Raw genomic sequence first — 16,107 nt, 5'->3', positions numbered from 1 at the left:
AAGGATGCATCTCACCCTAACCCCCTAACCATGGAGTTTTTACTCTCCTCCCATCCGATAGGCACTACAGGAGCCTTCACTCCTGCAAGAGCTTCTTCCCTGAGGCTGTGACCCTGCTGAACCTCACATCACAGCGCTAAGCAGTATTGCACCCATGTTGTACTGTCTCAGTATTTTTATATTTGTTTGCTGTAGCACTTTTTATTCACAGTTATTTTGTAAATAACACTACTCTTTGCATTTCTGGTCAGATGCTAACTGCATTTCATTGGCTTTGTATCTGTACTCACCACAATGACAATAAAGTTGAATCTAATCTAATCTAATCTAAAAAAGCATGCAGTTGCTGTACAGACCAAACATTCATGAGGTTTACTTATCTCTGCGCTGATCTGAGTCTGTGGCCTGCAGCTAACGGGCTACTGGAACAACTGCAGTGATGACTGGTTTCACGGCTGTGGACGCATTTGCATGAACTTCAGTTCTGAATGTTATTTGCTTATTTTTATTGTTTGCATGATTTGTTTTTTTTTCCCTGCACATTGGTAGTTTTTTAATAGGCTCTTTTGGGTTTCTTTGTTTTGTGGCTGCCTGCAAGGAAATTAATCTCAAAGTTGTTTATAGTATAGATACTTTGATAATGAATGTACTTTGAGCTTTGAATGGGGAAGAAATGTGATCTAAGTGACTTTGATTGTTGGTGCCAGACAGGGTGGTCTGAGTATCTCAGAAACTGCTGATCTCCTGGGACCTTCACACACAACAGTCTCTAGTCTGGGCCTGAGAGTGGTGTGAAAACAATTAGTAGTATTTCTGTGGGTGAAAATGCCTTGTTAATGAGAGAGGTCAGAGGAGAATGGCCAGACTGGTTCAAGCTGACAGGAAGGCACCAGTAATTCAAATAACTGTGCATTACAACAGTGGTGTGCAGAAGAGCATCTCTGAATGCATAGCCTTGAAGTGGACGGGCTACAGCAGCAGAAGATCACAAACATGCATTCAGTGGCCACTGTATTAGGTGCAGAGGGCTCCTAGTAAAGTAGACCCTGAGTGTGCACAGGCACCGAAATCAAACTACTGTGTGATCAGCTATTCTTTCCCGAGGAACCAATTATTTCTGCAATCTCGCACTCAGCCCCAGTTAAGATGCTGAATGCCGAAAGATTAGACGGGTCTGCTTTTCTCAAAAGAAGTAAAGTCCGTATCGAAACCTCATTACAACATCCAAGTGATATGTTTTGCTTTCATTTATTCCTTTGCAGCCGTAAACTCCAATGAGGAATGAAGGCATAATCCTGTCAATTGCCAGCTGGAATGTTTGGAACATTCACTGGTTTGAATTGAAACCCGACCAGGAATGAGGCCTGGTCCACCGAAGTCACAAGGCCGTGAGAATAGGCTCATTCGCCAGCAGCAGCTGTTAGCTGAGAGGTCCTTGAATAAACTAACACATTTCTTGCTCCCCAGTCTTTTGTGAAACTCTACCAATAATTAATGAGAGGGTATAAAACTGTTAGCTGTACAAATAAATGAAAAGTCAACAAGCCAATAAAGAAATAACCAGATCAAATTGTGGCTGAAAGGAGGTGCTAACGCTGGGTAGCAGAGGACATTTGCTTACCAACAGTATTCAATATTCTACAGTAGCATTGATAACAGGATATGAAAATGCCTGCTCTCAAAATAAGTAAAAGATCAGCACTTTATGGATCTAATCTTTGTGTTATGTTTTTTAACTTCAAAACATTAAACTATTAAAAAACAAGACGCGAACTCTTACCAGGAAATGGTTATCACAGGACAGCCCAACTTTAAACGCATGGATGGAAATTACAATGGACATTTACAAAATGGAGAAGATAACAGCATCTGTTAATCATAAATTGGAACAATTTAATTCATACTGGGAAAATGGTTTAACTACATAACACCTCATAGGCCTGATTTTATTCTCACAAATCAATGAATATGTAGTAAAAAAAAAGATCATTCCCTACTTGTACATAGTTTTCTCCTTTTGCTTGTTCTTTCTTTCCTCACTTTTCTATAGGTGTATACCTCAGGTAAATATGATGTGGAGATTTGTGGCAAATAGAATATATGATATATATGTACAGTATCTGAAATACATCTTATGGAAATGTTTGTTTGATGATGAACTTCAATAAAAAATAAATTCCAAAAGGAAAACAAGACGCGGGTGTCTGAAATGTGAGTCAGGCTTCAGGTTTACTTTAAGCGAGCTGCACACGTATCATGTGATGACGTATGCAATTCACATATTTATACATTTAACCCATAATGAATTATTCAAAAGATCAGGAATGCTTAATAAACCTATATATATAAATATTACTCAAATATTTCTGAAATATTAAATACACAATACCTTGTCCCTTGAACAACGTCATGCCTTGTTCTCATTGCTACTGTCGGGAAGGAGGTACAGAAGCCAAAAGATGTGCACTCAACAATTCAGGAACAGCTTCTTCCCCTCTGCCATCCGATTTCTGAATGGACATTGAACCCATGAACACGACCTCATTATTTTTTAATATTTGCACTACTTATTTATATATACTACTTACTATAATTAACAGACTTCTTTCTTTATTATTATGTATTGCATTGTACTGCTGCCGCAAAGTCGAAACAAATTTCATGACATTTTCTGGTGATATTAAACCTGATTCCGATTCTGACATATTAAAGTTCAAAGTTCTAAGTACATTTATTATCAAAGTATATATATATATACACACTCAAAACAAAGAAACTCAATAGAACCCATTTAAAGAAAGACCATCAAGCACATAATGTACAGAGAAAAAAGAACACATTGTGCCAACAAGAAAAGCAACTAGACAACGGAAGTTCAAGTTTTAAAATAAAAACATAGAAAATTCAAAACAAGGTACCCAAATTGGAGTAAGCTCATCATTGTAATACTAAAATCAGAGGTGGCTGATTGGGAATGCAGGACATTAACTGGGTATTTTGCAATTCATTGAACTTTTAAACAGTGGTTGTTCATTGGCAGAGTAGCTTTTTCCAATTTAGTTAACAATGCTTCTGAGGGCATTGATTAAAACTGTTCATAAATGCTTGGAAGCATGATACATTGTGCAGTCTCAACAGGGCAAACACATCTGAAGTCATTCATAACCATTGTTATTCATAGTGGGTTGCTGCCTAACCTACTGCCTACAGTCTCAAGCTGTCCTCACTATATTTGAAGAAGTTTTTTATCGTCATTTCTATGTAATTATTTGCATTTCTGTCATTCCAGTAACTCAGACTAATCTGTTTCACACAGATAAACTGTTGCAAAGTTCTTGAAAGCTTCAAATAAAAAAGTAATCCTCAGCACTTCAAATTATACCCATGTATCTGATAAATAAAGATCATATTCTTGGTGTTTCTGCAAAGTTTTCAAACTCTTCTATTTCTCCATATCATTGTTTTAACACTGTAAATTCTTAATTATTAATATTCCATCTACCTATAAGAGTCTAAGCTCTATAACTACAAACTTAATCATCACTCACACTGGAATAATGTGGTAGTTTTACTTTCACCTGTTAATAGAAGCATTCTGCATGCCACACATCACTAGGAGGCTTTGGAGTATGTGTAGCAAGTGAGAGATTTCAAACTAAGCGAATGGGGACAGTCGAGACATTTTGCGCACAACCCGTCATGAGGAGACATTGAAGGGTACTTAATTAAGTACTTAGCAAGGTCCAATTAAAAGAGTTTAAGTGTAAGTGGAGCGGCCATTGTGTGAGTGGGCCGATGTTAGAGCGGGGACTTCAGACTTTGGCTCATAGAGGCTTCAGCAAAGAGAGGCGGTGATTGTAGGTAGATCTTATCATTGAATTTTCCTTTCTTCCTTTCTTTCTTATTACACAGTTAGAGCAGTGGGGATGCCAGGCGGGATGGTGGACTGCTCCTCCTGTGGGAATGCAGGAAAAGAGAGAGAACTCTTGTGCCGCAAACATGAGGAAATCTGCAGATGCTGGAATTTCAAGCAACACACATAAAAGTTGCTGGTGAACGCAGTAGGCCAGGCAGCATCTCTAGGAAGAGGTACAGTCAACGTTTCGGGCCGAGACCCTTCGTCAGGACTAACTGAAAGAAGAGCTAGTAAGAGATTTGAAAGTGGGAGGGGGAGGGGGAGATCTGAAATGATAGGAGAAGACAGGAGGGGGAGGGATGGAGCCAAGAGCTGGACAGTTGATTGGCAAAAGGTATATGAGAGGATCATGGGACAGGAGGCCCAGGGAGAAGGAAAGGGGGAGGTGCGGAAAAACCAGAGGATGGGCAAGGGGTATAGTGAGAGGAACAGAGGGAGAAAAAGGAGAGAGAGAAAAAGAATATACATATATATATAATAAATAAATAACGGATGGGGTACGAAGGGGAGGTGGGGCATTAACGGAAGTTAGAGAAGTCAATGTTCATGCCATCAGGTGAAGGCTACCCAGACAGAATATAAGGTGTTGTTCCTCCAACCTGAGTGTGGCTTCATCTTTACAGTAGAGGAGGCCGTGGATAGACATGTCAGAATGGGAACGGGACGTGGAATTAAAATGTGAGACTGTGGATAGAACTCTTGCTGCCTCTGGCTACCACACCTGCAAGAAGAGCCTCCAGTTGCAGCCTCCTTCAGACTGCGTTAAGGAACTGGAGCCGGAACTGGATGAAATCCAGATCATTTGGATCGACAGGGATGTGGTTATACCCAAGGTGCAGGATACAGGATGCTGGGTGATCGTCAGGTGAGGGAAAGGGGATCGATCGGCAGCTAGTGCAGAGTACTGCTGTTGTTGTTCCTCTCAACAACAGGTATACTGCTTTGACTACTCGGGGGGGGGCTATGACCTTTGGGGGTGTGATCAGCTCTCTGGCACTATTCTGGCTCTGGGGCACAGAAGGGAAGTGGGGAGAAGGGGCAAGCGGTAGTGACAGGGGATTCAATTATTAGGAGAACAGACAGGGGGTTGTGTGGATGGGAACAAGGTTCCTAGGTGGCATGCTGCCTCCCCGGTGTCAGGGTTAGGGACATCTCGCACTACGTCCACAGCATTCTTCAGTGGGAGGGTGAGCAGTCAGAGTTCATGGTCCGTGTCGGTACCAATGGCATGGGCAGGAAAGGTGACAAGGTCCTGCAAAGTGAGTTCAGGGAGTTAAGTGCTAAGTTAAGTGACAGGACCTCCAGGGCTGTGATCTCCAGATTGCTACCCATGCTCCGCACTGGTGAGGCCAGCAATAGGAAGGCAATATAGTTTAACATGTGGCTAGGGAGGTGGTACAGGAGGGAGGGCTTCACGTTTTTGGATCATTGGGCTCTCTTCCAAGGAATGCACAGCCTGTACAGGTGGGATGGTTTGCATCTGAACTGGGGGACGAATACCCTCGTGGAAAGGATTGCTGGCACTGCATGTGGGGTCTTAAACTAGAGTTGCAGGGGAATGGTAACTGTAGCACTGGTGAAGATAATGGAGTGGTTGTGGGGTAAGATGTTGTTATGCCTACACACAAAGTCAGGAATCAAAAGGAGGAACATGGTGGGACTAATGTTGTAAGGTGTGTATATTTCAATGCAATGAGTATTGTAGGAAAGGTGGATGAGTTTAGGGCACGATCAGCACGTGGAATTATGACATTGTATCCATTAGTGAGACTTGGTTGCAAGAGAGGCAGGACTGGCAGCTCAGCGTTCCGGGGTTCTGCTGTTGTAGACGTGAGAGAGTGGGACGGATTAAGGGGGGAGTGATGGCATTACTAGTCAGGGAAAATGTTACAGCAACTTTGAACAGTACAGGCTGGAAAGCTCGACTACTGAGGCTTTATGGGTGAAACTGAGCAATAAGAAAGAGATGACCATGTTAATAGGATTATATTACAGACTGCCCAATAGTCAGCAGAATTCAGAGCAGCAAACTTGTAGAGAAATCACAGACTGCTGCAAGAAACAAAAAGTTTGAAAGTAAACACGAGGAATTCTGCGGATGCTGGAAATTCAAGCAACACACATCAAAGTTGCTGGTGAACGCAGCAGGCCAGGCAGCATCTCTAGGAAGAGGTGCAGTCGACGTTTCGGGCCGAGACCCTTCGTCAGGACCAACTGAAGGAAGAGCTAGTAAGAGATTTGAAAGTGGGAGGGGGAGGGGGAGATCCAAAATGATAGGAGAAGACAGGAGGGGGAGGGATGGAGCCAAGAGCTGGGCAGGTGATTGGCAAAAGGGATATGAGAGGATCATGGGACAGGAGGCCCAGGGAGAAGGAAAGGGGGGAGAGGGGGCGAACAGGATGGGCAAGGGGTATAGTCAAAGGGACAGAGGGAGAGAAAGGAGGAGAGAGAAAGAATGTGTGTATATAAATAAATAACGGATGGGGTACGAGGGGGAGGTGGGGCATTAGCGGAAGTTAGAGAAGTCAATGTTCATGCCATCAGATTGGAGGCTACCCAGACGGTTTCTCCCTCTGTCCCTCTGACTATACCCCTTGCCCATCCTCTGGGTTTTCCCCCCCTCCCCCCTTTCCTTCTCCCTGGGCCTCCTGTCCCATGATCCTCTCATATCCCTTTTGCCAATCACCGGTCCAGCTCTTGATTCCAGCCCTCCCCCTCCTGTCTTCTCCTATCATTTTGGATCTCCCCCTCCCCCACCCACTTTCAAATCTCTTACTAACTCTTCCTTCAGTTAGTCCTGACGGAGGGTCTCGGCCCGAAACGTCAACTGTACCTCTTCCTAGAGATGCTGCCTGGCCTGCTGCGTTCACCAGCAACTTTGATGTGTGAGGTTTTAAAGTAGGTGATTTTAACTTTCCACATATTAATTGGGACTCCCATACTGAAAAGGGCCAGATGGGATAGAATTTGTCAAATATGTTCAGGGAAGTTCCCTTAATGAATACATAAAGGCCCCAAGTAGAGGGAGTGTGATTCTAGATCTCCTACTAGGGAATGAGACAGGGGAGGTGACAGAAGTTTGTGTAGGGGAACACTTTGCACCTAGTGATCATAATTACATTAGTTTCAACATAATTATGGAGAGGGATAAGTCTGGTCCCTCAGTTGAGGTTCTAAATTGGAAAAAGTCCAATTGTATGTTCCTGTCGGAAAGGCGAGGATAAGATGTTTACGGAAGCTTGGTTTTCGAATAATACTGAGGCCCTGGTTCAGAAGAAGTAGGAGGTACATAGCAGATATAGGCAGGAAGGAGCAACTTGAAGTACTTGAGAAGTATAAAAAGTGCAAGACAATGTTTAAGAAGGAAATCAGGAAGACTAAAAGAAGGCAGGAGGTCTAGCAGAAAGACAAGAAAATCTGCCGAAGCTGGAAACCCAAGCAACACACACAACATTTCGGGCCGAGACACTTCATCAGGACTCAGTAAGGGTCTCCTGATTTAGGGTCTCAGCCCAAAACGTTGACTGTTTATACTCTTTTACATCGATGCTGCCTGGCTTGCTGAGTTCCTCCAGCATTTTGTGTGGATTGCTCTAGCAGACAAGGAGAAGGATAATCCCAAGGGCTTCTACAGGCATGTTAAGAGCAAAAGGATTGCATGGGACAGAACTGGTCCTCTTGAAGATCAGTGTGGTCATCTATGCATGGAGCCAAAAGGAATGGAGGAGATCTAAAATGGATATTTTTGCACCCCTGTTTACTCAGGAGGTGGAATCTATAGAAGTGAGGTAAAACAGCAATGAAGTCATGGACTATATACAGATAACAGAGTAGGAGGGGTCTTGAGGCAAATTAGCGTAGATAAATCCCCAGGGCCTGACAAGGCGTTCCCATGGTTCCCGTAGGAGGCTAGTACAGAAATTGTAGGGTCCTGAGCAGAAGTACTGTATTTAAAACATACTTAGCAAGGGATGAGGTGCCAGAGGATTGGAGGATAGCTAATGTTGCTCCGTTGTTTACAAGAGGCTCTAAAAACAAAACAGGAAATTATATTCTGGTCAGCCTGACATCAGTAACGCATAAGTTATTGGGAGACATTCTAAGGGACCAGATGTATAAGTAGGGTGGATTCCAGCTAATTGGTCATATCAGGAACAGTACTTTTTGGCCCAACTAAACAGCTCCTCCACTTAACCGAAGTTTCATGGAAATAGTTAAAAAGGATATTAAAAATCACCAACTACCATTCAACTGAGTAACAACTTATATATTTAAATGAAATACAGAGCAAATTAGAACACTACCAATACCTCTAGAGTACTATAAAACTAAGAATTAGTTTCAAATAGTTATTTATGGAGGAATTCATCTGATGTACACTGCTGTGTTCTTTTGAATGACTGTAAATGAACAAAATTAGCACAGACACATAGTGCAGATAATGGACTGCCTTCAAGAAAATGCATCCTTCAAATCTTCACTTTCATTGTAACATTCAAAATGATTGTTCATACCTTCAAATTATTTGTAGTTCCTAACTTTGTTGAAGTAGTGAAATTGGTTCATTTTCACTCACGGCCATTTCTGGCGTCTCCAAGCCTGAATGCGTGAAACTGTGGTGAGCAAAACCGAATTGTTTTACTGTTTATTTTGCAACTCTCAGTGACAAAAGTGCTTTTTGAACACAAACACATATAACTGATGCTATTTTAAAACTGTTCACTGTAAGTACAGTATAGTGTCTAACAAGTGCATGTGGCTGATGTTAGTTAGAAACTACTGGGCAACAGTCTCCCATTCCAATTAAGCCAAACCGTGTCCCAAATAAACAAAGGGAATCCCAGTTAATTTCTCCATTAGTTCTTGTTCTTTAAGAGTTGCCCCAAATAAGCAACTGCCCTGATTAACCGATGGCCCAATTAACCAGCATCCACTGTACTTGGATAGAAAGTGATTGATCAGGGATAGTTAACATGGCTTTGTTTGTAGTCATCATCATCATCATCGTAGCTATCCCTCAAGGTCGAGGATGATGGTCTTCGTTCTGAAGAAGTGGCCCACAGAGCGAAGACGACTGTGCGTGTGTTTGTTTAACATGTACTTGATGTTGCACTCCAAGAAGCACACGATACTTCATAAATCAACCAACTAATTCCAATGGCATGGAAACCACGACGATTGGAGCTGACGGATTTGTTGCAGCCTTCATCCGTCTTCACAGCCGTTGAGTACGAAGTAACTTCGTCCGCCTGTTCCACCGTTGAGGTCTTGGTTGGATTGTTCTTTGTCAGGGACCTCACCCTCGACCTTACCGCCATGGGTGACCCTACCAGGAGCATAGCTCCAGACGGCATCGCTCTCGGGATCACAGGACCACACAAGCTTCTCCACCATGACAAGGTGACAATCCACGGAGAAGGTGTGTAGTAGGCTGTATACAACTAATCAGATAGAGTCTTTCAAGGAAGTTACCAGGAAAGCTGATGAAGGCAAGGCAGTGGATGTTGTGTACATGGACCCTAGCAAGGCCTTTGACAAGGTCCCACATGGGAGGTTGATCAAGAAGGTTCGGTTGTTTGGCATCCGGGATGAGGTAGTTAATTGGATTAGATATTGGCTTGATGGGAGAAGCCATAGTGTGGTTGTAGTTAGATACCTCGCTGACTGGATGCCTGTTTTGAGTGGTGCGCCACAGAGATCAGTGCTGGTTCCATTGTTTGTCATCTGTATCAATGATCTGGGTGATAATGTAGTAAAGTGGATCAGCAAATTGGTAGATGACACCAAGATTGGGGATTTAGCAAACAGTGAGGAAAGCTATCAAAGCCTGCAGTGAGATTTGGAAAGATGGGCTGAAAAATGACAGATGGAATTTAATGGAGACAAGTGTGAAGTGTTACATTTTTGGAGGACTTGCACGCTGAGCGGTAAGGCACTGAGAAGTGATCTGGGAATACAGATTCATAATTCCTTGAAAGTGGCATCACAAGTAGATAGAGTCGTAAAGAGAACTTTTGGCACATTGGCCTTCATAAATCAAAGTATTGAGTACAGGAGTTGGGATATTATGTTGAAATTTGTATAAGATATTGGTGAGGCCTAATTTGGAGCATTGTGATCTGTTCTGGTCACCTATCTACAGGAAGGATATTAATAGGTTTGAAAGAATGAAGAGAAAATTTACAAGTATGCCGCCAGGACTTGAAGGCTTGAGTTATAGGTGTAGGTTTTCGCAAATAAAATGGCAGGGGCATTTTAAGTTTAAGGAAAACCGTAACTAGTCTTTTATTGTCAACCAAACACAGAACATAAAGCACGGTAAAAAAAACTTCACATCATTACATCATCACATCAGACCTGCCTCGTAAAGTGAACCCCAACTCAATGTCAATAGAATGAGAATTAAGCGTATGTTTCCACCCTTTACGTTACCCAACGTAGGAAAAGGTTAATAGGTTAAGACTTTATTCCCTGGAGCATTGAAAATGAGGGGAGATTTGATAGAGGTATACAAAATTATGAGGGATATAGATGAGGTAAATGCAAGCAGGCTTTTTCCACTGTGGTTAGATGAGACTAGAACTAAAGGTTATGGTTTAAGTATGAAAGGTGAACTATTTAAGGGGAACATGAGGGTTGTGAGAGTGTGGAATGTGTTGCCAGTGAAAGTGACGGATTCAAGTTTGGTTTCAACATTTAAGAGAAATTTGGATAGGTACATAAATGGGAGGGCTATCATCTGGGTGCAGGTCAAAGGGACTAGGCAGGTTAATATTTTAGCATGGAATAGATGGGCCGAAGAGCCTATTTCTGTGCTGAACTGGTCTATGACTCTACTAAATAGAAATGGAATTCAGTGAGGTAATATGTCCCACCACTGTACAAGACAGCTCAGTTACTCACTAAACTAGATTTCAAGTGGCAATTTTAAACTTAAATTTCCTCTTTGTAAATGTGCATGTTACAAGTGTATAAAATACAACTGTCGAAGTGTGCAGAACTAGTAATTCAATGGCATTGACGAAAAGTGATGAATGAAATCTGTGAGAAGATGTGTCTCATTTTGGTGAATACAGCTTAGTTTACCTTTAAGGACGAACCACATCAAAAGAGGTTATATGTTGTTTCCATTATGCAGTTTGGGATGTCACTGTGCAGACTGCCCACATGATGTATAGGCACATTAGACTTTTCAGTGCGGCTATATAGATTCTTAAAAAAACATACTATTGGAAGAGAAAGATCATTTAAATTATTTGATTACATGCGACTTTGAGCTAACCTGACTGAAACACAAGTGAAACCATAACACATTACACTCTGCCTTGTTGGGAGAGTTACTTAAGTTTTACACCCAACGTACAAGGTCACTCAGCAGCACATAGTCTACACACAGTTTGTCAGCAGGGTTTATTTAGATTTCTCTCTAATCTATTGATGCACCGCAGTTCGGCTCATTTAAAAGCTTTTGCATTTCTTTACATCAGGGGTCACCTAGTGCGCACTGGGATTATAATTACATCAAATGTTCTTCTCCCTTCTGGATGGGCCAGAGGTCAACATCAGCACATTTGGTGGACCAGTCCATTTACTGCAAAGTTCAAAGTAAATTTGAACAAAGTAACATATATGTCACCATATGCAACCCAGAGGTTCATTTTCTTGTGGGTGTACTCAGCAAATCTATAGAATAGTAACTATATCAGGATCAATGAAAGATCAACCAGAGTGCAGAAGACACTGCAAATGCAAATATAAATTAATAACAAGAACATGTCGTAATAAGATAGAGAGTCCTTAAAGTGAGATCATTGGTTGTAGGAACATTTCAATGATGGGGCAGTTGAGTATAGTTATCCCCTTCTATTCAAGCGCCTGATGGTTGAGTGGTAGTAACTGTTCTTGAACCTGGTGGTGTGAGTCCTGAGGCTCTTGTACCTTTTTACCTGATGGGAGCAGCGAGAAGAGATCATGACCTGGGTGGGGGAGATCCCTGATGATGCATGCTGCTTTCCTATGACAGAGTTTCATGTAGACGTGCTCAATGGTTGAGAGGGCTTTACCCGTGATGTACTGGGCCAAATCCACTACCGTTTGTAGGATTTTCTGTTCAAAGGCATTGGTATTTCTACACCAGGCTGTGATGCAGCCAGTCACTACAGATCTATAGTACTACTCTCCACTACAGATCTATAGTAGTTTGTCAAAAGTTTTAGATGTCATGCCAAATCTCCCCAGACTCCGAAAGAAGTTGAGCTGCCTGCCATACCTTCTTTGCAACTGCACTTACGTACAGTGGTGCCATTAAAAAACTCACATGGAGATAAATTGCTAATAAGTCAAATTGTAGTTGGAACACAAACTTGTTAAAATTTTCAAACAAGCCAAGAGAATAATTTAAATGCAAATATTTAGTCACAACATTTTTTTTTGTGAGCTGTAGGGCAATGCATGTAAAACAGGGCCAGGGAATCAGATGCAAAATATTCACCAGCATCTAATTCATCCAGAGATGATTACAATTAGTAAGCCAGAGCTGCAGCAGAATATGTTGCATATATTCTTTAAGTGAAATTCATTTTCAATATCCATCTTTATTTAATGTCAGAAATAAACTTAGATAGATAAATAGATATACTTCATTAATCCCAAGGGAAATTGGGTTTCGTTACAGCCACACCAACCAAGAATAGAGCATAAATATAGCAATACAAAAACCACAAACAATCAAAAAACAAAATGCAAACTATGCCAGATAATTTAATATATTAACCCAAACATTTCTGCCAAAGAGGAAGTGCTTCAAAACAAAATATTATCTGGGTCATCCCTGTGAATGGTTCATTTGTTTTGTACAAAACTTTGTGATTGATGAAGGAAGTGGGTTGTTTAATTTTTGTGGACGGGATTCAAAACTGTACTCACAGCAGTCTGAACCAGAGTAAGTGGGGAGGAAAGGAGACGTACAAAGTTAATTTCTTGCTGATTGGAAAAGCCCATCGACACTGCAAAAGCAAATAAATTAATTACAGGCCATGTTCAGGTGATTTCCTATTTTACTGTTTTTTTATAAATTGCCGCCTTCAGACACATGGAAAATTCCCTTTGTGGTGGTCACCATCAGTATATGGCAGCATAGTAGCATAGTGTTAGCATAACGCACTACTGCGCTAGTGATCACTGACCGGGGTGCAATTCCTCCACTACCCCCAAACATACAGGATTGACCTCTAGCAACAAACAGAAGCCAGAACCCCACCAAACAATACAGTGCAAGACCCCACAGAAATGTTACCAGACTGGGCACTGCTTGACAGAGAGAAGTGGTGCACCCTCTAATTTTTATAGATACACCGTAGAAAGCATTCTTCTAGGGTGCATCACAACCTGGTATGGAAGTTGTCCTGTCCAAGACCGGAAGAAGTTGCAGAGGATCGTGAACACGGCGCAGCACATCACCCAAACCAATCTTCCGTCCGTGGACTCACTTTACACCGCACACTGTCGGAGCAGTGCTGCCAGGATAATCAAGGACACTACCCACCCAGCCAACACACTTTTCGTCCCTCTTCTGTCCAGGAGAAGGCTCAGGAGCTTGAAGACTCGTACGGGCAGATTTGGGAACAGCTTCTCTCCAACTGTGATAAGACTGCTGAACGGATCCTGACTCGGATCTAGGCCGTACCCTCCAAATATCCAGACCTGCCTCTTGGTTTTATTGCACTACCTTACTTTCCATTTTTCTATTTTCTATTTATGATTTATAATTTGAATTTTTAATATTTACTAATTTTTAATATTTAATATTTGTATTCCAGGGAGCGGGAAGCGCAGAATCAAATATTGCTGTGATGATTGTACGTTCTAGTATCAATTGTTTGGCAACAATAAAGTATAAAGTTTGTAGGACGGATGACAATATGGTGAAGTGGGGTTTAAAGACCAGCAAATCCTGTGAGTGTGGTGAAAGGGTGCAGAACATTGAACATGTTCTGCACAACTGCCCACTCTCACCTGATTTAGCTGACACTGACCTGCTCAACATCAACCGAACAACACTAGAGTGGCTGGCTGTCTGGTGTGAGAAGCTATGATGAATTCCTCCACTATCTGTAAGGAGTTTGCACACTTTCCCTGTGACTGCATGGCTTTCCCCCGATGCTCCAGTTCCTTCCCTCATTCCGAAGACTTATGGTTAGGGTTAGAGAGCTGTGAGCTGGCTAATGCTGGCGGTGGAAATGTTGCGATACTTGCAGGCTGCACAGCACAATCCACACTGATTTAATTTGATGCAATAAATGCATTTCACTATGTTTCAATGTACATGTGACAAATAAAGTTAATCTTTATATATGAAGTTGTTTAATGCAGTGCATTTCTTTTACCACCCTGGTATCTGTCAGCTGCACTTATGGTCAGTAGCTGATGAAGCTACTATGGGAGTAGTAAAATCCTCCCGGGAGGGGGGAGAAGATGGCGGCACGACAGCAGCGTGCGTGGCCACTTCGGTGGTGATATCTGTTATGTGTCAAGTAGGGGACCGTGCACAATCCTGATTTGATGGAGACAGACGTGAGAGCACGGAGGAACATCAGGGAAAACTTCTGAAATGCCCGCCTCGCTGCCGCTGCTACTGTGTGGTAACCGGAATCTCGGAGCTGAAGACCCCAAAATCCTCGGCTTTGCGTGTTCCAGCGGCCGGGGAGAGGTCGAAGGAGCTCGGCAGAGGATGACGCTCGGGAGGCTGTATCAGAGAGGCTGGTCAGAAGCTCAAAGTTTTCGGACAGACGGACTCAGTGTCGGCTGTGGTCGGCTGCTTCCAATGCATCGGCAAGTTGACGGTGCCTGGAAGGTTGTGGCAGGGAGTTTCTCCCTTTTGCCGCCTGCTATCGGGGACTCGGGAGTCGATCGACTCAGGACTTTGAGATTTTTTTTTACTGTGCCCATGGTCTGTTCTTCATCAAATTATGGTATTGCTTTGCACTGCTGTAACTATATGTTATAATTATGTGGTTCTGTCAGCGTTAGTCTTTGGTTTGTCCTGTTTTTCTGTGATATCACTCCGGAGAAACATTGTATCATTTCTTAATGCATGTATGCATTTCTAAATGACAATAAAAGAGGACTGAGTGTTCTCATAATCTAATCTAATCTAAGGACAACTAATTCATATCATTGTCAGGAGCCATGGCACTCCTGACATATGGAATCTCAGAAGTAGGCTTAAAGTGCCTTCCTCTAGCAACAGTGATCAAGCCCCAAGCAACCAGAAACCGCCCCCCCCCCCCGGTCGCAAACACAGAAACTCCTGCCAGGTTACTCTCCAGCAGCATTGAATGTAACAATATATTGACCAAAAACACATGGTACTAACTTGCCGAGCAAAAAAATAAACTCCAAACACGAGAAAGCCTGCAGTTGCTGGAAATCCAAAGCAACACACACAGAATGCTGGAAGAGCTCAGCTGGTCAGGCAGCATCTGCGGAAAAGAGCAAACAGTCGACGTTTCGAGCCGAGACCCTTCTTCCGGACTCCGTTATGTCCATTTATTCTGCAGTGCTTGTATCAATGAGTGAGAAGCTGAAGATTTGCTCAGTGATCAGAAAACTGTTCATTATCGCATTGTTTTCACTTACTGGGGCTGAGTTTGTAATCCTGGTGTCTCTCTGAAAATCCCAGTGAGTTGGGCTTATGAAAACCGGGTAAATAACCTATCAGGACTTATCTGAGGAGTTGAACTGTGGGCTTGTTAAACATTTTACCATCCCTCTTTATGGTTAATACTAATTTTGATAAGGACATCACCTCCTAGAAAAGCCAGTGACTAAAATTTGACTAGGCCACAGCAGGAACATTTCATCTTTAGTTCAAAGAACGTGACGAGTTAATTTTTCTCTCTGTGATCAGCACGAGAAGAACTAAAATTTAATCAGTGTGTTTTTTGGTTAAAGTGGAAATGTCAGGAGAGGCTCTGACTCCAATTTGCTATATGGCAACTCTATGTATACCAGCACTAACCAGACAAGTTAAATTGCCAATTTCAACACACTTCCTTTAACAGGATGAGTCTTACCAGTTAACTCAGTCTAATAAAGCTGTGCATTCGTGGTGAGGGTTGACTAATCCACCTGTCCTCAGATGAAGAGTTACATACATGCATCTATGAAACAAAACAGGCTGGATCACACTT

Source organism: Mobula hypostoma, chromosome 26 (assembly GCF_963921235.1).
Source record: "Mobula hypostoma chromosome 26, sMobHyp1.1, whole genome shotgun sequence".
Classification (NCBI taxonomy): Eukaryota; Metazoa; Chordata; class Chondrichthyes; order Myliobatiformes; family Myliobatidae; genus Mobula; species Mobula hypostoma.
This window is presented reverse-complemented; position numbering follows the sequence as displayed.